This window comes from Gavia stellata, chromosome 4 (assembly GCF_030936135.1).
Source record: "Gavia stellata isolate bGavSte3 chromosome 4, bGavSte3.hap2, whole genome shotgun sequence".
Taxonomy (NCBI): Eukaryota; Metazoa; Chordata; class Aves; order Gaviiformes; family Gaviidae; genus Gavia; species Gavia stellata.
The window spans coordinates 52,939,512-52,959,744 of NC_082597.1; the positions used below are offsets into that span (position 1 = coordinate 52,939,512).

General features: G+C 43.2%; 3 non-coding genes across 3 annotated transcripts; 2 read left to right on the top strand and 1 right to left on the bottom strand.

Annotated features, from left to right (window-relative positions):
• The first annotated feature begins 14,911 nt into the window (after positions 1-14,911).
• TRNAD-GUC (transfer RNA aspartic acid (anticodon GUC)) lies at positions 14,912-14,983 on the top strand. The gene has a single exon. It is a non-coding gene; the product is annotated as a tRNA-Asp (tRNA).
• Positions 14,984-15,131: 148 nt separating this feature from the next.
• TRNAD-GUC (transfer RNA aspartic acid (anticodon GUC)) lies at positions 15,132-15,203 on the bottom strand. Its single transcript has one exon. It is a non-coding gene; the product is annotated as a tRNA-Asp (tRNA).
• Positions 15,204-15,693: 490 nt separating this feature from the next.
• Positions 15,694-15,765, top strand: TRNAW-CCA (transfer RNA tryptophan (anticodon CCA)). Its single transcript has one exon. It is a non-coding gene; the product is annotated as a tRNA-Trp (tRNA).
• Positions 15,766-20,233: the final 4,468 nt, after the last annotated feature.

Below are 20,233 nucleotides of genomic sequence, written 5' to 3' on the forward strand. Positions count from 1 at the left end.
ACCGTGAATGGCAGTAAAATGTATTTACTGTCATCTTCTCATCTTAATTCTCCATGGCCATCTCCAAATACAAAGTCAACTGCTGCTTATGCCACATGCTCCTGTAAATCCAACAATGCTGGTGATCTGTGTCCCACCACACTGCTCTGTTCTGCTGTTAGGAAATACTGCTTTACTGTTCTTCTTCTTTCTGCTGGCTTCACAAGGCTGAGTTCAGTCCCAGGTGTTCATGCACTCTATGCAAGCTAATAATATGAGGTGCCCTTAAAACTAAAGGCTCTTAAAATTGAACTGTAGAACTGTTAAATATTAGTGTGAGGTTTGCTTGTTTGGTAGATCTTACCTTAGTGCCTGAATTTCACTGTCAATACAGTGCCACAACCTCTCTAACCTTCTGCACTCATGTAGGTAAATAGAGTTCCTTGGTGATCTCTGTATGAGCTCTATTTCAGGCCTGGGGTCCTGGAAAGAAAAAGTTGCAACAGTATTGCATTGTAGCTCTTATCCCTTGTCCCTTCATTGAAACTATGCCCTGACAAGCACTGGGAAATGCAGCACCCCTGCTCTTCCTCTGTAAAATGACCAATACACCCAGCACATGCCCCATGTTACATGCTTACATCCCTGAGCTCTCCATCACATGCCACCTTCTGTATGCCATCCCACACCAACATGGAGTTTAACACATTGGGTCTCCAGGAAAATGAGAAATTATTTATAGGACTACTTAAAGAAATGTTGAAAATGGGGTACTCTTGCAGCATGCCAGCTGTCTGCCTTTCCTATGCCTTCTCCAAACCCCTCCTCCTGTAAGTTGTACTCCTCCACTGAGTTCCTCATAAATGGCTATGTCTAGGAGAAAATGATGCTGTTTGCAGAACAACAATCATCAAACAAAAAAATCATCTCCAATTGCAGGCTGTAGAAAAGCAAATAGTGGGTATATAAAAGGTCAACTATTTTAAGGCACTTCAAAAGATGAAAAATCTCTCCCCTTCAGAAAAATCTAGGAACGATAGCTAGATGCATGATAGAAGAACTTTTCATAAAACAGATAATTCCAAGACCTTTTAAAGTGTTTCTTCTCATGTTACCTTCTGCTACAAACTTCTCTATTCCGGTTTAGAAAGCAAGAAATAGATAGTCATGTAATGAAATTAAGTCATATCACATTTTTAGTTGCTTGAAAGCAGTCTCATCTATGAAAATGTATTTGTAGTCTATACATTTATTTTTACAAGTTGCAAAGATGGTAAGATGCATACATCTTTCTGAAAACAATGCAGTTCAGTGACTCTTCAGCGGCTGCTATTAGGTATCTGCTGTACAAATGACACTATCACTTGCATAAAACAATCAGTCCAGCAAGCCAGAGTTCGTATGTCCTTTGGACAAGGTCTTTGATGAATAGACCCTCTTATCCTTCATTTCCAATCTATTATTAATAACATTCTCTGGGATCATTGAGACACAAAGAATTAAGACAATAACTCAGTAAGTAAATACCAGAGTCTTAGCTTGCCCAATGGGATAACAGTTGTTAAGTTGCTGCCAAAAGACCATTGCTTCAGACAAATTGATGAGCAATTACCATACTGGCTTTGGGAGGTGTTTATACATAGTATATTAAGTTAAAATATTCCCTTTTCTTGGGAGTTGCCTTGTGGTAGCACCAAACCTATCAATTAAATTACCTAATGAAACACATTTCAGTATAAACCAAACTTCATTCCCAGTGTAACCATCTCTTCAGTAATAATATGCCAAGAATATAAATTAAAGCTTTTGTGTATGACCATCTTCCTGTAGACAAACGTAATGAAAGAAAAAAAATGGGTCAAGGTACAAAATATTTCTGTGTTGCTGAAATAATGAAAACCTTTAGGAACTAACTTCTTGGGACAAGGAGGGGGATATGAAACAAGCAGGACTAACAATTTCCTAGTGAAACAAGCTTACCTTTATCCCACCTGACTTTGGACACTGTAAGCAGCCCAAAATAACACTTTGCTGGCCTAAGATTGAAATGTCTCTCTCTCTCTCTCCTGTGTCGTGCTTTAACCCCAGATAGCAACTAAGCACCACACAGCTGCTCATCCACTCCCCCCTGGTGGGATGGGGGAGAGGATCAAAAGAGTAAAAGTGAAAAAACTCGTGGGTTGAGATAAAGACAGTTTAATAGGTAAAGCAAAAGCCGCGCACACAAACAAATTAAAACAAGGAATTCATTCACTACTTCCCATGGGCAGGCAGGTGTTCAGCCAGCTCCAGGAAAGCAGGGCTCCATCATGCATAACGGTTACTTCGGAAGACAAACATCATCACTCTGAACGTCCACCACTTCCTTCTTCTTCCCTCAGATTTATATGCTGACCATGACATCATATGGTATGGAATATCCCTCTGGTCAGTTGGGGTCAGCTGTCCCGGCTGTGTTCTCTCCCAACTTCTTCTGCACCCCCAGCCTACTCGCTGGCTGGGTGGTGTGAGAAGCAGAAAAGGCCTTGACTCTGTGCAAGCCCTGCTCAGCAGTAACTAAAACATCCCTGGATTATCAACACTGTTTTCAGCAGAAATCCAGAACATAGCCCCATACTAGCTACTATGAAGAAAATTAATTCTATCCCAGCCAGTACAACTGACTATATAGGGAGGGAGTGTTCACAGTATTCTCATTAAGTATTGCAGTTAGGAGCTAGGAGATAAGTGATCGTAATTTGGGCATCGCCATTATGTGCATGCAGAGTGAGAAGATTAATATAGGCACAAAAGCCTGTCGAGCTGCTGAGATCTCTGACCAATAAACTTTTGACAACATGCATGGCACACCTGCTGTTGTTGGACTGCCCTGATACCATCACCCATCCCCATCCTTTCTTTGTACCATATCCAACTATTTAGGACTAGCCATGAAACTGCTGTTCTTGATGCGTAACTTTGTGCTGTTTTCCCTTTCAGAAAGTGACCTGGCAAAGGGAGAAAGCACACTGCACAAGAACCGTCTCTTGGCTGTATCATTTGAACACATGAAGGAAATGTTGTGGTTTATGGGCTGCAGAAACTGTAGTCACAGACTTCCAAATTTCATATCCTCTTTCCATGAGTTCTGTGCATATTTTCCTCCCTATAAACATAGCTTTCACTACCTTGTCTTTTCAAAAGCCATGAATTATCTTTATTTCACTCACCGAAATCTCAGACTAAGTAATTGTTTTACCACAGAGGAAGTTTAAATATGGAACTAGCACAAGGCAACACCCAAATTCTGAATGCATCCTGAAACACAAAGGTATTCAAATCTGAGATATGTCTCTATCTACAACATCCTTCTCCCAAATATCTCAGCTGAAGTTCTGCATCTGGTCTGCAGAACTGCAATACCTTTCTGTCCCTCCCTAAATCGTAGGCAAACTCAGATCTAGATCTAAACTTTACACAAGCATGTCTCTAGTTAAGAGAGCAGGGATATTATTAATTGGCCCTGTAGTGCCCATTTTTGAGTACAGTTGTTCTTTCACTTCCAAATATAGGGAAAACAGACCGCTATATTCTGCAGTTACAGGAAGTAGCGTATGATAAGAATTCATGTTGTAATAGGATATTCACAATCCATTTACCTAAAAAAATCGATCATTTTGGTATTTTAGTCTTTTTTCCTATGAAAATTGAAGGAACGGTCAGACTTTAGGAACTCTCTCCCATGCATACTAAGGACTTTTATTTTTCTGAATAAAAGTGATGACCAGAAGATTGACCGATTGATCCATCGATCTATCTTCTGATAGATCTTCTGCCCCAAATATGTATCTTTCGGTCAGATTCCCAGACGGATCTAAATAGTCTCACAAAGCTGCATCCCATTAACTTTGAAATCTCATGAGGAATTGTACCAGATGATGGGCACTGTAAAAGTGATTCCGTGCCCAGGTTTAAGGATCAACACACCCCTAAAAGTCAATGCCTTGGTGCTTGCCAATTATCCTGAAATTATCCTTAATATAGGCAAGATTAAGACAGAAGCAAACCTAAAAAGCTTGGTTTCAGCATTGTATTGGAACTGAGCACCTCTGAAAAGTGTTTGCTTTCTTTCCTTTATTTAAAAAAATGCCTTCAGGAAAATATACACTATAAATATATTCATCATTATTTACTTAACACGGTTTTTAATTTATTTACTAGTAATTAACTACTATTATAAAATACTAATTATAATTGTTTGTTAGAAGTAAATTTTTTAAGCATTATGAGTCTACATTTTTATACCTCTATAGAAAGCAGAGTTGCTTTACAAATAGAAAGTGAAAATCTTACCTACTTTAGCTCCTTTTGCCTCCAATTTTATATTTTGTGTATCACCTAAGCAATTTGAATATGTTTTCCAGCTTCTAAACATTATCTTCATTCTTCATCCCTTTTCTTGCACGGTACAGGCCTCATTAACATGCACCTAATCTAGGAACGTACTAATAGTCAGGTTCTCTCATCAACACATATTGCCTTTGACAGTACTTAGCTATAAATAGTCAAGCTCAGCTTTTAATCATAGGATGTAGAGTTATGAATGACTTTCCATTCTTAATGCACAGTTTCAATCACTTTTGCCTTTTAAACACAGCTGGTTCAATTGATTTTAGAAACAAAAATGCATTGTCCAAAACTAGTGGGTTTTGTAGATGTAAACAGCCACACATTGTGGAAATGTCAGGTAAAGAACTTGCTGAATAATACAGGACTTCCTCATATGAAGAAACAAGATTGATAAATACTAAAGTTCGTATTATATGTTTTAGAATACCATGCTGACACATGCAATGTATTGCTTATCTGATGGTGTGTGTCTTACAGTTTAACGAAATGTTCCAAGAGCTTGCAGGTGTGCAGAATCATGTAAATAGGCCTTAAGAATGCCAAGTTATTATGCTTAAATATACTGGTAAGTGAATCATAGAGAATTCTTCATTCTGTGGTAGACATATATATATACACACTATTCACAGATGTACAGCTCTTACTCACAGTATTGTTGGTTGTGAGGTTTTTTTTGAAAACCTGAAATAACCTGTCTGAAATAATTCTGAAAAGCTGAAATTTCAGACTTAGTAGACCAGTAACTTCACTAAAAAGTTATCTAATATGTTTGTTTAAATTCTTTTGCTTAAGCAGAAGAGTTTGTAGGATCAGGGTTTTGCTTGTGTCAGACTGGGCAAAAATTTGATATCTTCAGCTGAATTTTGTCAGAATTGCAAAATATTATTGGTATTTAGCTCTGAAGTCCTTTCAAAAAGTTCAGTCTTCATGCTATTTAGAAAACAATGATTCAAAAAAATCTTTAGCATTTCCCTTTTTACTTTTCTTAAACTATGTCAGAAAAGATTGTGACCCCCTCATTCATTTAAACAGAAATACAGAAAAACTAGACTTTTTCCTGTGTTCTTCTTTTCATAGTTTCTAAAGTGCTATAATTAAAAGTATATCAGTGTATCAGCCTGAGAATGTTCGTAGAGCAGAGTCAAATTGACCAAAAAATACTCTCCCTCTCTGGTTCCAGGCAATAGTCCTTGAACTCTCAGTTATTATTAAGTAAAAGAAGGGGCAGGAGCATTCATTCATTTGGGAAACCTGCCATGTTCGGTAATGAGGACTTATGCTGCAGAGATAGGGGACTGTGATGCAGTGATGATGCAACTTTAACAATTTTCTTCCTCTTGGTCAGTCTTGCTACACTGAGAATGGGCAACTGCAGAGTTACCCAACTCTAGGTGAAAGGGTTCATTTCACCTTTTGCAAAATCCCCAAAATGTGGGTCCTTCCCACATGCATAAACAGGGGAAATGATCTAACTGCTTCCGTATTTCCTGCTCCTCTTTATCCTTTCTTTCCTCTCTTCTCTACATTCATTATTAATAACAAATGGACAAAAACAGACTTTAACTGTACATCTGGTTCAGCTCTGGCAAGAACTCTCTGGATGTAAGTGGCAGCAGCTGCCAAGTGTCTTAATTTCAAAATGGAAATTCTCCTATTAAAACTTTCTGTAAGAGACTAACTGATTTTTGCTGCCAAGTGAAACAGGCCAGTCCCATATTTAAGACACTGTTGTAACTCCTCTCCTTTCCAAACACATACTAGCAAAATGCTATCAATGAATTCAATTAAGAGAATGTGAGGGAGGGGAAATGAATGATGTTTTCTCCAGCCATTTTGACCCAGATTGCTAGAATTTCATTTTACGAGCTGATTTTGTATAAGCTGATTTGAATTTAAGAGATATGATTTTTTTCTCCTATTTTTAATATAATAATTACATAAAATAGTAACCTAAAATTTCTGCTATCAAACTAATTTTGAGTCAGTAATTTTACTGGACTATAAAGTAGAGCATTTCAGAATGCCACCAGAGGGAGCCAATGCAATTGCAAACTTGAAATTCTAGTTCTGCAAAAAAAACTTACGGAAAGATCATTATCCTGCAAAATAGCAGACAGCAATGAAACAAAGATTATTGTTCTGAAGCACAGTGTTTGTGCTTTTTGAAGTAAATATCTCCACATTCCTATCATACATAATGAGGAACACTAATGTAAGTGAAAAAAACCCTTGCTTCTATTTTTTCCCAGGAATAAAGGCATTATTTTGCATTGCACTGCACTTTAATAACCCCTTATTTTAACTGTTTATTGTCACCTTGACAATGTCTCCCTTCACATTTTGCTCCACACCAACTCCTCACCCTTTTTCTCATCTCTTTAAACTGACATCTCCAAACTAGTGATTGCAGATCACCATCTCGCATCCTTATCAGCTGTGAGAAAGCTGTAAAATGTCCTGTGTTCTCTGAATCTGACTCTACCTAGCCATGCATCTGATTTTTTTCTTGCTGCTTTTTCTTTGATTTTACTAGAATTAAGAGTAATTTGGCGATTGTCAGGCAATATATTGCAGATACACAGTAGTGTTAAGCTCTTACTTCAAACAGCTGTGCTCTAAGCACATCATTCTCAACAGTTCCTCATTTGTGGTTTTGGCTATTCAACTGACTTTAAATATTCATCTCTTGTTTCAACTTTAAAGTGCACTGTGATTCATTTCTGCATCTTTTTTAAGTGTCAGGCTTTTACAATTGAGCAAGATGGTTAAGCATACATCACATCTTGAACAATCTCTGGTGAATGTGCACATTTGCTTTTCTCTATCATTTATACCATTGGAAATGACAATTAATTTCTGTAAGAGCTTTTTAATGTTTTATTTTATACCATCTTCCTTCTTCTATCTGCTAAATATAAAACCTATCCACTTCCCTTCTATTGCTCATCCACCCACTGAAAATTGCACCAGAAGCAAAAGAAGCCAATCGCAGGATCTTCTCCTGACACAGCTGAACAGGACCAGCAGTTTCCTCCAGCCTTCAGGTCGCTCTTTTGCACTCCCATGACTTGGACAAGACATGGGGCATCCTGTTTTTTCTTAAGGAGAAAGAGTAAAACAAAATAATAGGGGGAGGGAGGAGGAAGAATAGTGAAAAGGAAGCCAAAAAGACTGCAGAGTGGCAAAGCCAGCAGTAGGAGTAATAGTACCACACATGGCAAGGATAAAAACCAACTACTGAAATAAGAATTAAGCCTTGCTGGTTTTTGTTAGTCATGAGGACCAGTTGGGGGTTCTCAAGGCTTTCCTGTGCACACGGATTACTGCAATCATTGGAGTACACCCCTGAGTAAGGAAAAGAAGAATGTGGTTTCCATGCCATGTGGCCCTTGTATCCCAAAGAAAGGAGAAGGGAGGAAGCTGTTACCCCATCAAGCCATAGTTTTGTCTAGAAAGGGAGCTATTCTTCTGTTCCCCATGCACAGCATGATGAAACAGTAAATGGTGACGACTGGAGGACCAGGAATGCACAGTGAAGCCAGTACTACAACAAATCGCTAGAGTGCTTTGATCTAGTGCTTGGTTGTTAAAATAAATGAGTTGTCAACTTCGTCTTTTGCTGAAACTATTTTTAGCACTTTTGGGTTTTTAACATTTAACTTTTTTTTTTCCAAAACAGTCATTGAGCTCTGAAGGTCTTCTCTAATCGAACTCTTAGAGAAAGATAGCTGAAAGACATTATATTGTTCACATAAGCTCCGTTAAGTCAGATGCCATTTAGAAGATTCCAAACTGTCATTTGTTATGCTTTCTACCTAATCTCAAATGCTTTCAGAAGCAAAATGTACCTTGATGATTCACTATGATGTTTCAATATCTGCTCACAATGCTGCTTTCTCTTTCAGCTACAGTGTTTTCTAAACTCTGGATTTTGTGAGTCATAAATACATTTTTCAATGATGTATATCTGTCTGTCATGCCGAAACTTCTCAAAACCTTCACAAAAGCAGCAAAACATACATGAATTTTCTCTTTCTATTTCCATAGCACATTCTGATAATGTTTTCAAAGTAAGGTCAGTTTCTTTTGCGTTAACTACTAGATAAAAACTAAACTGACTTCTATTCATTCTCGGCTCAGCACACTGACCTTTTTTTACCCAGTGATTTTTCATTACTACAGCAGTACAATCTGTCAAGCTTAGAGAACAGCAAGCACTATTCAAGGTCTGGGGCATTAGTGAGTTCTGATGTGGGAGCACACAATTTCTTTTCAAGTCTTCTGCAGGATCTTTTGTGTATTTCTAATTTCACACCTTAAGCAAGCACAGGGGTTTTGGTTTTAATAGCACCTCCTCCCTAAACTCATCTTTGGTTTCGATGTCTGATTTCCCCATCATAATTACTTGGCCTGCACTTATCCATGATGTCTATATTGAGTGAGCATTGGAATGCATAAAAGATGTTTGTGATGATCAGCTTTCTAAGATAAAGTTAAATTCACTGCGTATTCCCTCATTTATAGTTTTGTAAAACCAATACCTTTAAATATGCTCTTTACAGTATAATTAATTTCTTAGTGTGATGTCTTTATCTCATGACATCTTTGTTTTGGATACCTAGCTTCAGTCTATGGTGCTTTTTCCTGTATTACTTTCTGTGGGTTTTGCTATCCCATGTTTTTCCTGTCTCTACACTTCATTTTGCTTTATGAGGTTCATGAGTCCTTTTTTTTGAATGACAGTTGTTTACTTCTAGAACTGATATGATGCGAGAGTCAGACCTGATAGTTATATTATAGCTGTATATGACAGTATTTTATTTTTTTCACATTTGTCTCTAGAATTGTCCTTCTTAGGCACTACATGATTGGTCTATTTTGAAGCAAATTATCGACAATTTCAAGATTCTAAGAAACGCTGTATTTCAGGCCAAGTCAGACCAATGATGAATTTGGTTGGGTCCACTGCAGTCTTTCATCACAGCTAGAAAGTTATGACTATTCTTGTAGTCATATGGCAGGCATATTCTAGTATCCAGAACTGCATTACACAGGAATACTTATGTTAGTACACAATTTATGTGGATTTTGGAATGTCCTGATATGTCTCTAAAGGCTTTGCCGCATAAACAGTCTTTTGGGATTAATCCGAAACAATGCATCTCATACACCACAAGAGGTGCATTCTGCATACAAACTTGATCAATCTTCTTCCTATTAATTACTGAGTCCTGATTTCTAAGCAGGACATGTCTCAGTTTTTGCTATTCTAAAGTTGAAATTATTCATTAAAACCAGACAGCCTCCACTTTTCATTGTTTGAATTTTCCAGTTTTTAATGGTATCTCTTCAGTAGATTTGCTTGGCAATCCCTTTTGAGGGGAAAAATGATCAGAATGCAGATTCCCTCTGAGAAGGAGTTTATTCTTACTGGAAGTACCCATTGGATTTAAACCATGCTATAGAAATAGAAATGGCTAGATTCAACTATTCAACTTTTCTTTCAGAGTGCTTTCTACCTAAACAGAAAATGCAGTTCTGCATGGGCACTTCTTGTCTATTTTATTTCACAATTCTTAGGGCATAAATTTTCAAGCCCTGAAAGTCCTCCAACAAGTTTTTAAAAGGCTCCATTTATTAGACAGTTCACATGATGCAATACGGAGAGGAAGCTGCCCAGCTGTGTGGCTGCATTTAGTGCTGTATAAACTATACTAGGCATGCTAATAGGGGAAAGCCCCTTAAGTCCCTCCTCCCACTAATCCACCAGGCACTGACATACAATGTCACAGTTCCCTTTACCTTGAATTTCTTCAGTTTTTCAGCTGTTGATTTTACCTGGGATGTCTCATCACTCATTCCCTTAAGTGATGGAAATTGTTTTTTCTAACAACTTCTAAAACTTCTGTTTAGCTTGATCAAAATACATTAGCACAGAAAGAGGTGACTGAGTTATACAGACCACACAACAAATGCATTACACTGGACAGAAATTGTATAAGGCCAAAAACATGTCATTTCTGCTGCTCCTTCCTCCTCACATTCTTCCCCTGCTCCAGCGTGGGGTCCCTCCCACGGGAGACAGTTCTCCACGAACTTCTCCAGCGTGGGTCCTTCCCATGGGCTGCAGTTCTTCACGAACTGCTCCAGCATGGGTCCTTTCCATGGGGTACAGTCCTTCAGAAACAGACTGCTCCAGCGTGGGTCCCCCGCGGGGTCACAAGTCCTGCCAGCAAACCTGCTCCAGCGTGGGCTCCTCTCTCCATGGGTCCACAGGTCCTGCCAAGAGCCTGCTCCAGCGTGGGCTTCCCACAGGGTCACAGCCTCCTTCAGGCACCCACCTGCTCCTGCATGGACTCCTCCATGGGCTGCAGGTGGATATCTGCTCCACCGTGGACCTCCATGGACTGCAGGAGGACAGCCTGCCTCACCATGGTCTTCACCACGGGCTGCCGGGGAATCTCTGCTCTGGCTCCTGGAGCACCTCCTCCCCCTCCTTCTTCACTGACCTTGGTGTCTGCAGAGTTGTTTCTCTCACATATTCTCACTCCTCTCATCCCCAGCTGCTGTTTCCCAGTTTTTCCCACCCGCTTCTTAAATATGTTATCACAGAGGCGCTACCACTGTTGCTGATTAGCTCGGCCTTAGCCAGTGGCAGGTCCATCCTGAAGCCGGCTGGCATTGGCTCTATCAGACATAGGGGAAGTTTCTAGCAGCTTCTCACAAAAGCCACCTCTCTAGTCCCCCCCCGCTACCAAAACTTTGCCATGCAAACCCAGTACAGCAGCACTGCTACACTTCACAGTTTGCAACTCAGATCTGCAAAAGGAAACCACGGTCTCAGCATCACACCTGGGCAACCATAGTGCTAGAAGCAGGGGTAGTTCGACATGGCAGGAGAAGTAAGAGCAGCTGCCATAGCATGGATCCATCCCAGATCACACTGCCAATGATTATATCAGCTGTGCTGAACCTCAACATGCCAACAACAATCTATGTTCCTTGCCAAGGCAAGTAATTATCAACAGATGACACAGCTGGATGACATCAAATGGACGGGAGCGACTGATACACTCAACGGCAGGGCTGTCATTCAGCAGGACTTTGAAAGGCTGGAGAAATGGGCCAACACAAATGCTTCCAATTCAATGAAGGCAAATGTAAAGTCCTGCACCTTGGATATAATAAACCCATACAACAGCCAGGAGCTGACTGGGTAAACAGCAGCTTTGCAGAAAAGGTCCTGGGGGTCCCAGTGAACAACAAGGATGGACTTGAGTGAGCCACTGCTCTCATAGCAATGAAAGCTAATCATATACTGGGCTGCATTAGTAACAGCATAGCCAGCAGATCAAGGGAAGTGATTACTGCCCCCATGCCCATCTGGCAATTGTGAGACTGCCTATGGAGTACTGTGCACAGTCTGGGGCACTGCAATATAAGAAAAGAATCGACAAACTAGAATGAGTCCAATGGAGGGTCACCAAAAGAATAGGGAGCTGGAGCACGTGACAAACAAGGAGACACTGAGAGAGCTGGGTTTGTTCAGCCTGAAGAATAGAAGTCTACAGGACGATCTAATTGTCTTCAGCTACCCAGTGGGAGGGAATAGAAAAGATGGAGCCAGACTTTTCTTGGAGGTGCACAGCAAAATGACAAAAGGCAACTGATCAAGTTGCAACATCGCAAATTCCAAGTAGTTATAAGGGGGGGAGGGATTCTTCACAGTGAAGGTGGACAACCTGTTGTGGCAAAGAGGTTGTGGAATCTCCCATCCATGATGATACTCAAAACTCCACTGGACAAGTTGCAAACTGAGCTTCAGCTAATCAAGCTGAAGGGAAGGTAACTAGCTTCCAGTTAGAATGATGTGCTAGATCTCAGCCCTACTTCTGCTTATGGTTATAAAGCCTCCTGCAGATGGCTGTTGCTCCAGGGAGCAGGTCTCTAGCAGCTGCTGAACACAAAGCTGGTGCAATGATGAGGAAAGCATGGAACAAGATTGTTAGGACTGGACACATGGAATAGCTGTATGCAAAGCCTGAGAAGGCAGATGCTTCACAGACTTTGGAACACTCATACTAGTTCCTAGTACCTGTTCTGCTTTACGCTTACATGTCTCTGTGACAAATCAACAGGGAATGCATTTGCTCTGCAACTGCGAGGCATTGCAGCTTTATAATAGTCCACCCACTTCAAAACAGCGCTTTTGTTGTACTGACTCAAACCTCAATGTCTCTTCTTACTCCCCTTCTTAGACAGCTTCAGATAAGTCATCTTCTTGGTTGGGGTACACAAGGATGTCTGAAAGTCTGGCTTCAGAAGTGCATATAGGCTTCCCCGAGAAAACAAAGGTGGTCGTTGTTTTCACCATAGCAGGACAGTTGGTTAACCCTTCTTTAGGGTTGTTTAAGAATCGCCATCACTGGCTCAGGTCATAGTAAGTATTTTCAGTAGGTGCCTTTGCTCTCCCTGCCAAATGGGGAGTGGGAGGAGGTTGTGCAAGAGCATGAGCCAGCATATTGACTGGCACTTTTGTTTCAGGGTTGCCCTGGTTGGAAGAAGGTGTGGAGAATGTACAAGATGGCTGATGCAGTCAGAAGTAGCTGTCCCAAAATGGGAGTGGGTGTGCAGAAGCAGAGCAGTGAGTTGAGGCATGACCGAGGACTTTAATTACTAAACTAGCTGCTTTCTGATAAAAGCACCCTTAGTAATGTACTGAGCTATTGAAAATGGTGCTTCAAGAGTCTTTCACATTGTAGGCTTTCCCCACATCTCCAGCAGGTTCAGAACTCCCAGTCAGATCTGCTTTTGCCCTCATGGACAAAGTGACAAACACAACAAAATTTCTACACAACTTGTGAGCCTGGCTCCAGTATTCTGAAAGTGCTTAGCAATGCCAAAAATTTGCAAGAGATGTTAGGGAGATAGCAGAAGTCCTGTTCTAAGAGAAGACAGCCTGAGGAAAGGTCCGTGCAGGAGTCTGAAGCAAAACCAGCTCTGAGGCAGAGAGCAGCAGCTCAGGAAGGTCTGACTGCAGCAAGCACCACTGATTACACATGTGGTCACATCTCAGCTACCTGACCGCAGGGATCAAGGAACAGAAGGAAAGGAGAAGTGACTGGCAAAAAGGTCTAAACTAGGTAAGTGTGAGTGGTCCCACACAATGCAAAGAGGCAATGTTTGGTCCACCAGAATGTCTCCCAGCTTAAAGTTAACCATCAACATCTTTTGAATAAAATTTGAACCTGCACAGCAAGTTTAGACCAGCCTAGCAACAGTGGTTTTGATCCTGCTCTGGGAGGTTTAAAGCCTGTCACCTGATCACAGCCCTACCAGTTCATCTCATTACACTCCCTCTAAAGTAATGAAACTATTATGAGACTTCAGTTGTTATTTTTCACTTGTCAGGACAAAATTTGAATCTGTCGCATCCACTGAGAAACACATGTTTATATTCAAATGCTTAAACGAGTAGGCCAATTTTTAGAAATGCTTTGTTGACAGGTCACTTATATTTAGATGTCTGCATATGGATTGCTGTTTGTTCTTCAGCTATGCTTGTCTTAAAAAGCTAAGCTGGGGTCCTTTTATCCAAAGGAGTACTAGCAGTAGCAGAGACCATCAAAAGAGAAGACCGTTTGTTCCAATCGCTTGTCTATTGTATGGCGTTAATTCTTCATCTGACAAGCTAGCAAGTTAAATATAGTTTCCTGTCTAGCGTCACTGTGATACAAACTTACAGCCATGGTACTGCTGACCGAGTCAGTATCAAGCCATATGGTCAGCGTGCATCCTTCTCTGCCTTTTACTTTCAAATCTCAAAGTAATTGGTTTCCATTTCTCTCGTTCCCTTTTTAGGGCGGTAAGAAGCAGGTGCTGGAGTCCCTTCACCCCAAGGACTGCTGACTCCAAGGCTTCTCAGGTTCCCGTAAAAAAACACAATCTGCGTGCACGAGATGCAAAAACACAAGACGTCCGAGCTGCTGCTTTGCTCCTCGCCGCCTCCAGTCGGGCAGTTGCCTTACACGGCAGTTTTCACCGATCCGTGCACGCAGGTCCCCAGATCGCTCCGCTGTGGGGCGGGAGGGTGGACAAGAGCTACGGGTGGGGGGCCACAATACCTCTCCCTCCCCACGCCAGCACGCAAGGTCCGGCAGAATCCAGACAAACACGAGCCAGATGGAAGCCTTTCTCCTCCCTCCGCCCGCCGCCTCCCCGTGCCGGACAAGCCTTAGGACGCCCGCAGCGACCGGCGCAGCCCCTTCCCCTCGCCGGGCCCGCAGCACACAATGGACGGCGTTGTGCTTCTGCACCTCGTGCAGGCACCTCGCCCGAGCGTTCCTGCCGAGCCGCAGCCTTCCCGAAGCCGGGACAGAGGAGGGAAGGAGGCCGTGGGGAGCCGCCCTCCCCCCGAAAGCCTCCCCGGGGCAATGGACAGCCCAGCTGCTGCCCGGGCCGGCGCCAGCGGCGGACCCGCGCCCCGCCCTGCCCCTGCGCCTCCCCGCAGAGCGACTGCGCAGGGGCCGTAACGCCCCGCGGCTCCTCGTTAGTATAGTGGTGAGTATCCCCGCCTGTCACGCGGGAGACCGGGGTTCGATTCCCCGACGGGGAGAGGCGCGCTTGCGCGCGCTTTTTATTTCCCCGCCTTCCTCAGCGCCAGCAGCGTTGGGCCCGGCCGTTGGCCCCCAGGCGGCAAGACGCTCCCGCCCCGGGCGCCGCGCCCTTCCGCGCGTGTAGGAGGAAAAAAGAGTATAAACGGCCTCCCCGTCGGGGAATCGAACCCCGGTCTCCCGCGTGACAGGCGGGGATACTCACCACTATACTAACGAGGAACTGCCATACAAAACCTTGTCGCGGGAGTGCCTTTATGTGCAAACCCCTCCTCCCCCTCCCCCCCGCCGCCGTCGGCCGGCAATGGCAAGGCAGGGGTTTCGCAGAAGGGCAAGAGGGACGATCTCCGGGCAGCGGAAACCGGGACCCACGCGCCTGCGTATGGCGGCAGTGTCGCAGGAGGCGAGCTCGGCCCCGCCGGGGGGGCGGGAGGCCCTTGCTGCTAGGGGCCAGTAGTGGGTGTGTGGGTGGGGAGAGTTAACGTACTTGCGCGGGAAGGCGGGAAACGAAGCAGTGGCGGAGGAGAGGGGCCGGCGCGAGGGGTGCGGCTTTGATCGCTGCGGTTGCCACAGCGGGTGAGCAGGGTCCTCGCCCGCCCCGGCCCCCCCCCCCGCCCCCCCCCGCCCCGGCTCTGTCCCTCCGGGTGGGGGGCGGCGCGGCGGCGGCCCTTGGTGGGCGAGTTCTAACGCTCCTCGTGGAGGTGCCCAGCAGGACCTCGTGGCGCAACGGTAGCGCGTCTGACTCCAGATCAGAAGGCTGCGTGTTCGAATCACGTCGGGGTCACTTGCTTTTTCCACCCCCGCCCCCCCTCCTTTCTTTCGTCTGCCGGCCTTTACCGGCTTCATCTCGGAGGAAACGGCGGGACGTCGATTTCCGCCCCCCCCCCCCCCCAACGCTTAGGGTCTCTTCTTTTTGCTTGAGCCTGAAAGGGAAAGCAGGAGTATAAAGCGGGGCCGCCTGAACAGTGTCACCGACGAGGCAGTCCGCGGCGAGAGACACAAGAAACGGGCGTTTGGAAAGCATCCGGCTTTCACATTTCGGCAGCAGCGGCTCGGGGGAAGTGCTGGGGCGAAACGGTGCCGCGAGGGGAAAGGAAGCGAGGACACTGCTTCCCCACCGCGCCGCTGGCACCGCGGAGGGCGGGGAGGGCCCGGGGAGCGGCGCTCCGCCGGCAGCGCGGCGCGGGGTCCTCGGCCGGAAACAAGCGTGCGCGGGGAGGAGTGGGCGTCGTGGCGCGGGATTACTGCTGTATCGCTGTGGTCATGAAGATCCCGCTGGATACAACAGACATGTCTTTGTTTATGCTGTTGCTGTATACAGGACTTTCTAATATCACGCTTAAACACAAAGGGAAAGAACGTGTCAAAGAACTACTTTTTAAGTTTTACAAAGACAACCCACTGTGTGAAAATGATGAGAAAAATTCAGAAAGATGTATAGAAAGAGTAACTAAATTTTAAATGGGTCAGAGGCCCAAAAAATGGGAGGGAGACCCTGTTTTCAGTACAGAACTTCACAGGGAAAGGAGAGGAAGTAAAGGCAGGGGAAGCAAGTGGTCCGGACGAGCCAAGAGCTCGGAGAGATGCTGTGTTAAGAACCTGAAGGCAAAGAAAACCCTGACGGGGAGGGAGAGGGGAGTGGGGTGCTGGGGCAGGCGCTTCAGAGGATGATGGGTTTAGGCTGTGGAACAAAAGAGTTTTCTCAGGGTAGCCATTTCCACGCGCTGAGCTGCCAGAGGCAGAAAGGCGCAGAAAGTACTTAATTTTGATCCAGATAGGAGTTAGCGAGTCCTAGAAGTAATACTTTTGTGATTTGGATGGACTGGAAAGCTTGACATTTAATGAAATTTAATTAGGAGGGATACAGCATAGTTTGTCAAGGGCCTGCATTTGAGGGACAGAAAGAAACATGCCAGAGATACAATTCTAAGTTTGTAAGAATTGATTATTAGTATTGTAAACCATGGCAGAAAATGAAGAGAATACAGAAGTCTTAGAAACCAGACTCAGCAGAGTCATCAAATTATGTGGGTTTATTTAAAATACTTTTGTTTTTACAGGCTAATATTTGTTCCATATACCCTTAAAACCTTTCAAATACAGAAATTCTGCATCTTCCTTAAGTGCTCTGTTCCAGTGCTTTGCTGTTCTTACTGTTATGAAGCAACTATGTGTAGTTCAACCCTGACGTCTCTTTTGCCGTAACTTAAATCCAGCCCTCGTGCTATTGCACTGGAGAACAGTTTATTCCCTTCCTTTTTATAACTACTTCTTACATATTTGAAATCTGTTATGCCTCTCCATAGCTGTTCTAGAGTAATAGACCGTGTTTGCTGGGCTTCTGATTATTTGTATCGCTTGCCCCTGGAGTCTTTCCAAATGAGTTGCATTTTTAAGTGCCCAGAACTGGTCGCAGTATTTCAGCTGACTCAGATTTTACCAGGTCTGAATTAAAGAGCAGGGCTGCCTCACACACTGTGCTGACTGGACTTCTATTTGTGTGGTTAGTCTTTTTTTTTTTGGATGCATAACCTGTTAGATGGATGCATTTTTTTTTTGGATGCATAATCTGTTAGATGTTTCCCTGGTCCCACAAAATATCTTATGTCTCTGCCGTACATCCATCAGAGAGCTGGTTGTAAGAAGTGGTGGCGATCAGCTTGCATTCCTGTACCACTGCCAAAGCAGGTGTGCTGCGCTAAGCATTCCAGATTGTTGCCAGGCAGTATCACTGGCTTGCAGTAAGGGGTTCATCTAACGATGATACAGAAGTTCTATTAATAGGAGTTGAAGTTTTCAGAGTGTGGTTTCACACTAATATACCCGATGTAACGTGCGTGCAGGTTGTCACAGAACCGTCAGTCTCGCTCAGCCCTGTCCACCCCTGCCTGTGTGTTTCCCCCGTTCCACTTGGATCACATCTTGCAGTTGTGCAGCAGCAGCCGCTGGCTCAGCATGCTGATCTGGCGGCACAACTACTAGATCCAACACAAGGGAAGCATCAGAAGTGCATGGCCTGGAACCGGATAGAGAGCAGGATCATCCCTTTTAGCAATAACCACAACTACCCATAGTTCAGTTAAATTTTTTGTTCTTTGGAGGGAGAGCTTACGGTCCCTAAATCAAAATAATCTAGTGATGCTTCAAAACTAAATGAAAGAATTAAATGCACCTTAGCTATGTGCAAACTCTCCCTCTCAATTTCCCATCAGTAAAATGGGGATAATCATTCCCTTTAATCTCACAGCTGTTTTGTCGAGTTGACTCCATTAAATCCGAGGCACTCAAGTATGCTGGTGGGTATTTATCTCTCACCAGCATTTCTATGTATGTGTAAGTACTTGTGTTTCTGTGCTTCTGTCCCTTTCTAACTTTTGAGTACTTCATTTTGTAATCTGACTGATCTCTTAACATAGATGTTTTTTATTATGAAATTGTTACTAGCTAAATATAGACAAAAAATTAAATCCACATAAGGTTCAAAAATCTTGGACTAATAGCTTACATATGGTAAATATAGTTTCTGCACTATCTCTGTCCATATATGATGAAAATAGTTATCCAAATAATTATTGTTCGGAAATGATTCAGTGTGGGAAACTGCCCTGTAAACTGTCCTTTTCAGTGTACTTAAGTAGAAGCGGATCCTTCTGGTCTCAGTTCTCGTTGGTACGGGCCTTTGTCTACCACAATGTCAGCAGTAAGAAGCTTTAAAACAGTTATACCACTTAGTAGTACACGCTTCTTTCCCTGCCTGGGGACAGTCCTACAGACCACCCACAGCGCTGGGCGCCCCTGTGCTCACAACGAGGGCAACCGCCTGTCTCTTCACCACGTCAGGCGACACAGGTACCACAGCATTCCCCAGCGGGTGCCAGTGAGAGAGCAGTTGCCTGGCCTGGGAAAACTATGTCTGGTGGCAAATTCAGCAGGACACGTCACTTCTTCCACAAGAGAATTGCTCTGGAAGTGATATGCTCCATTATAGCAAGGCACGCTTTTTTCTTATCGCTTTGCCATTTCTACTAAGATCTTGCCTAAACAAAGACATTTCTGAAAAGAAAGCTAGAGTTATTAAAAAGCCACCTAATTTTTCTAAATTAATTAAGAACATGGAGAAGAAATGAGTGATTCCGGAAAGTATAGTTACACTGTGCCATAACAATTAGGCAACTGATTTTATTTATAGCAATGCTTTCCAGCTTCTATCTCCTTTCTCAGAGGGAGTGTTATTTTCATTGTGAAACTCGCCATGCACCAAGACTGAATTAATACTTCATATAGGTTTTTTAAATTTCCTTTAGCTAAAAGAGATTTCTGTATCAGCTCAGTCTAAGACAAGGGCACGTCTGTAACACTTCCTTAAATGCCTTTGCCATGAATGGATTTATAGCCTTCACAATTTTATTATGTATTATGAGGCAAATGTAACATGTGAATGCAAATTATACATCTATACTTCATTATGGATTAAATGTTATCCAAACCCTCCACTGAATTTAGGATACTTTTTTGAACACACAGATACAGAAGATTCATTTTTTCAGTAGCGCAACACAAACTACCTGTCTCATTTTTATGGGTAGCATTAGAGGTTAGGAATCATAAACTTGGGGAAACTCAAAGCTAGAAATCTGAGATAGTTTAGAAGGCATTCGGTGTTTTCACGTCAAAGATGACTGTATGACTGAAAATCTCTTTCTCATGCTCAGGAAAGCTAACAAATTCCAGACGTTTGGGCGGGTCCTACAAAGGAAGGATTTTTGGCTTCTACTTTCAGCATATTTCACATTTTTAGGCAAGCTTACAGCAGTTTTTCAGCCACTATTGCACTTTTTTCCTAAACTTTCCTTTCGTCACCATTTATACTGACAAGAGGTAAAATGTGACTACCTGTTTCTCAGGTAGAGGCAGGTATTTGGGGCTTTGAAAGCCAGAATTTGCTGTTAGGGATAAGCATTTAAGTACTGGAATGCTTCACAGAAGGCACAGCAAAACAACAGTTTTGTACTCCAACCTTTAAGACACAAATCATCTAATAGGCATACGGACCACCTCGTGGGGTTTTTTTCTCTGTAAAAACATTAGAAAGATTTTTTGAGCTCATTCATAATGAATGCATTCCCTTATCCCCTGTGACTGCTGCCTTATGCTACAAAATGCAAGCTTTCTTTCCTTCAAACAAAACAAACAATAAAGGTGCAGATCCTCAGCTGTATTAAGGTCTAATTGTGGTGATAGTTGCAGGTTCC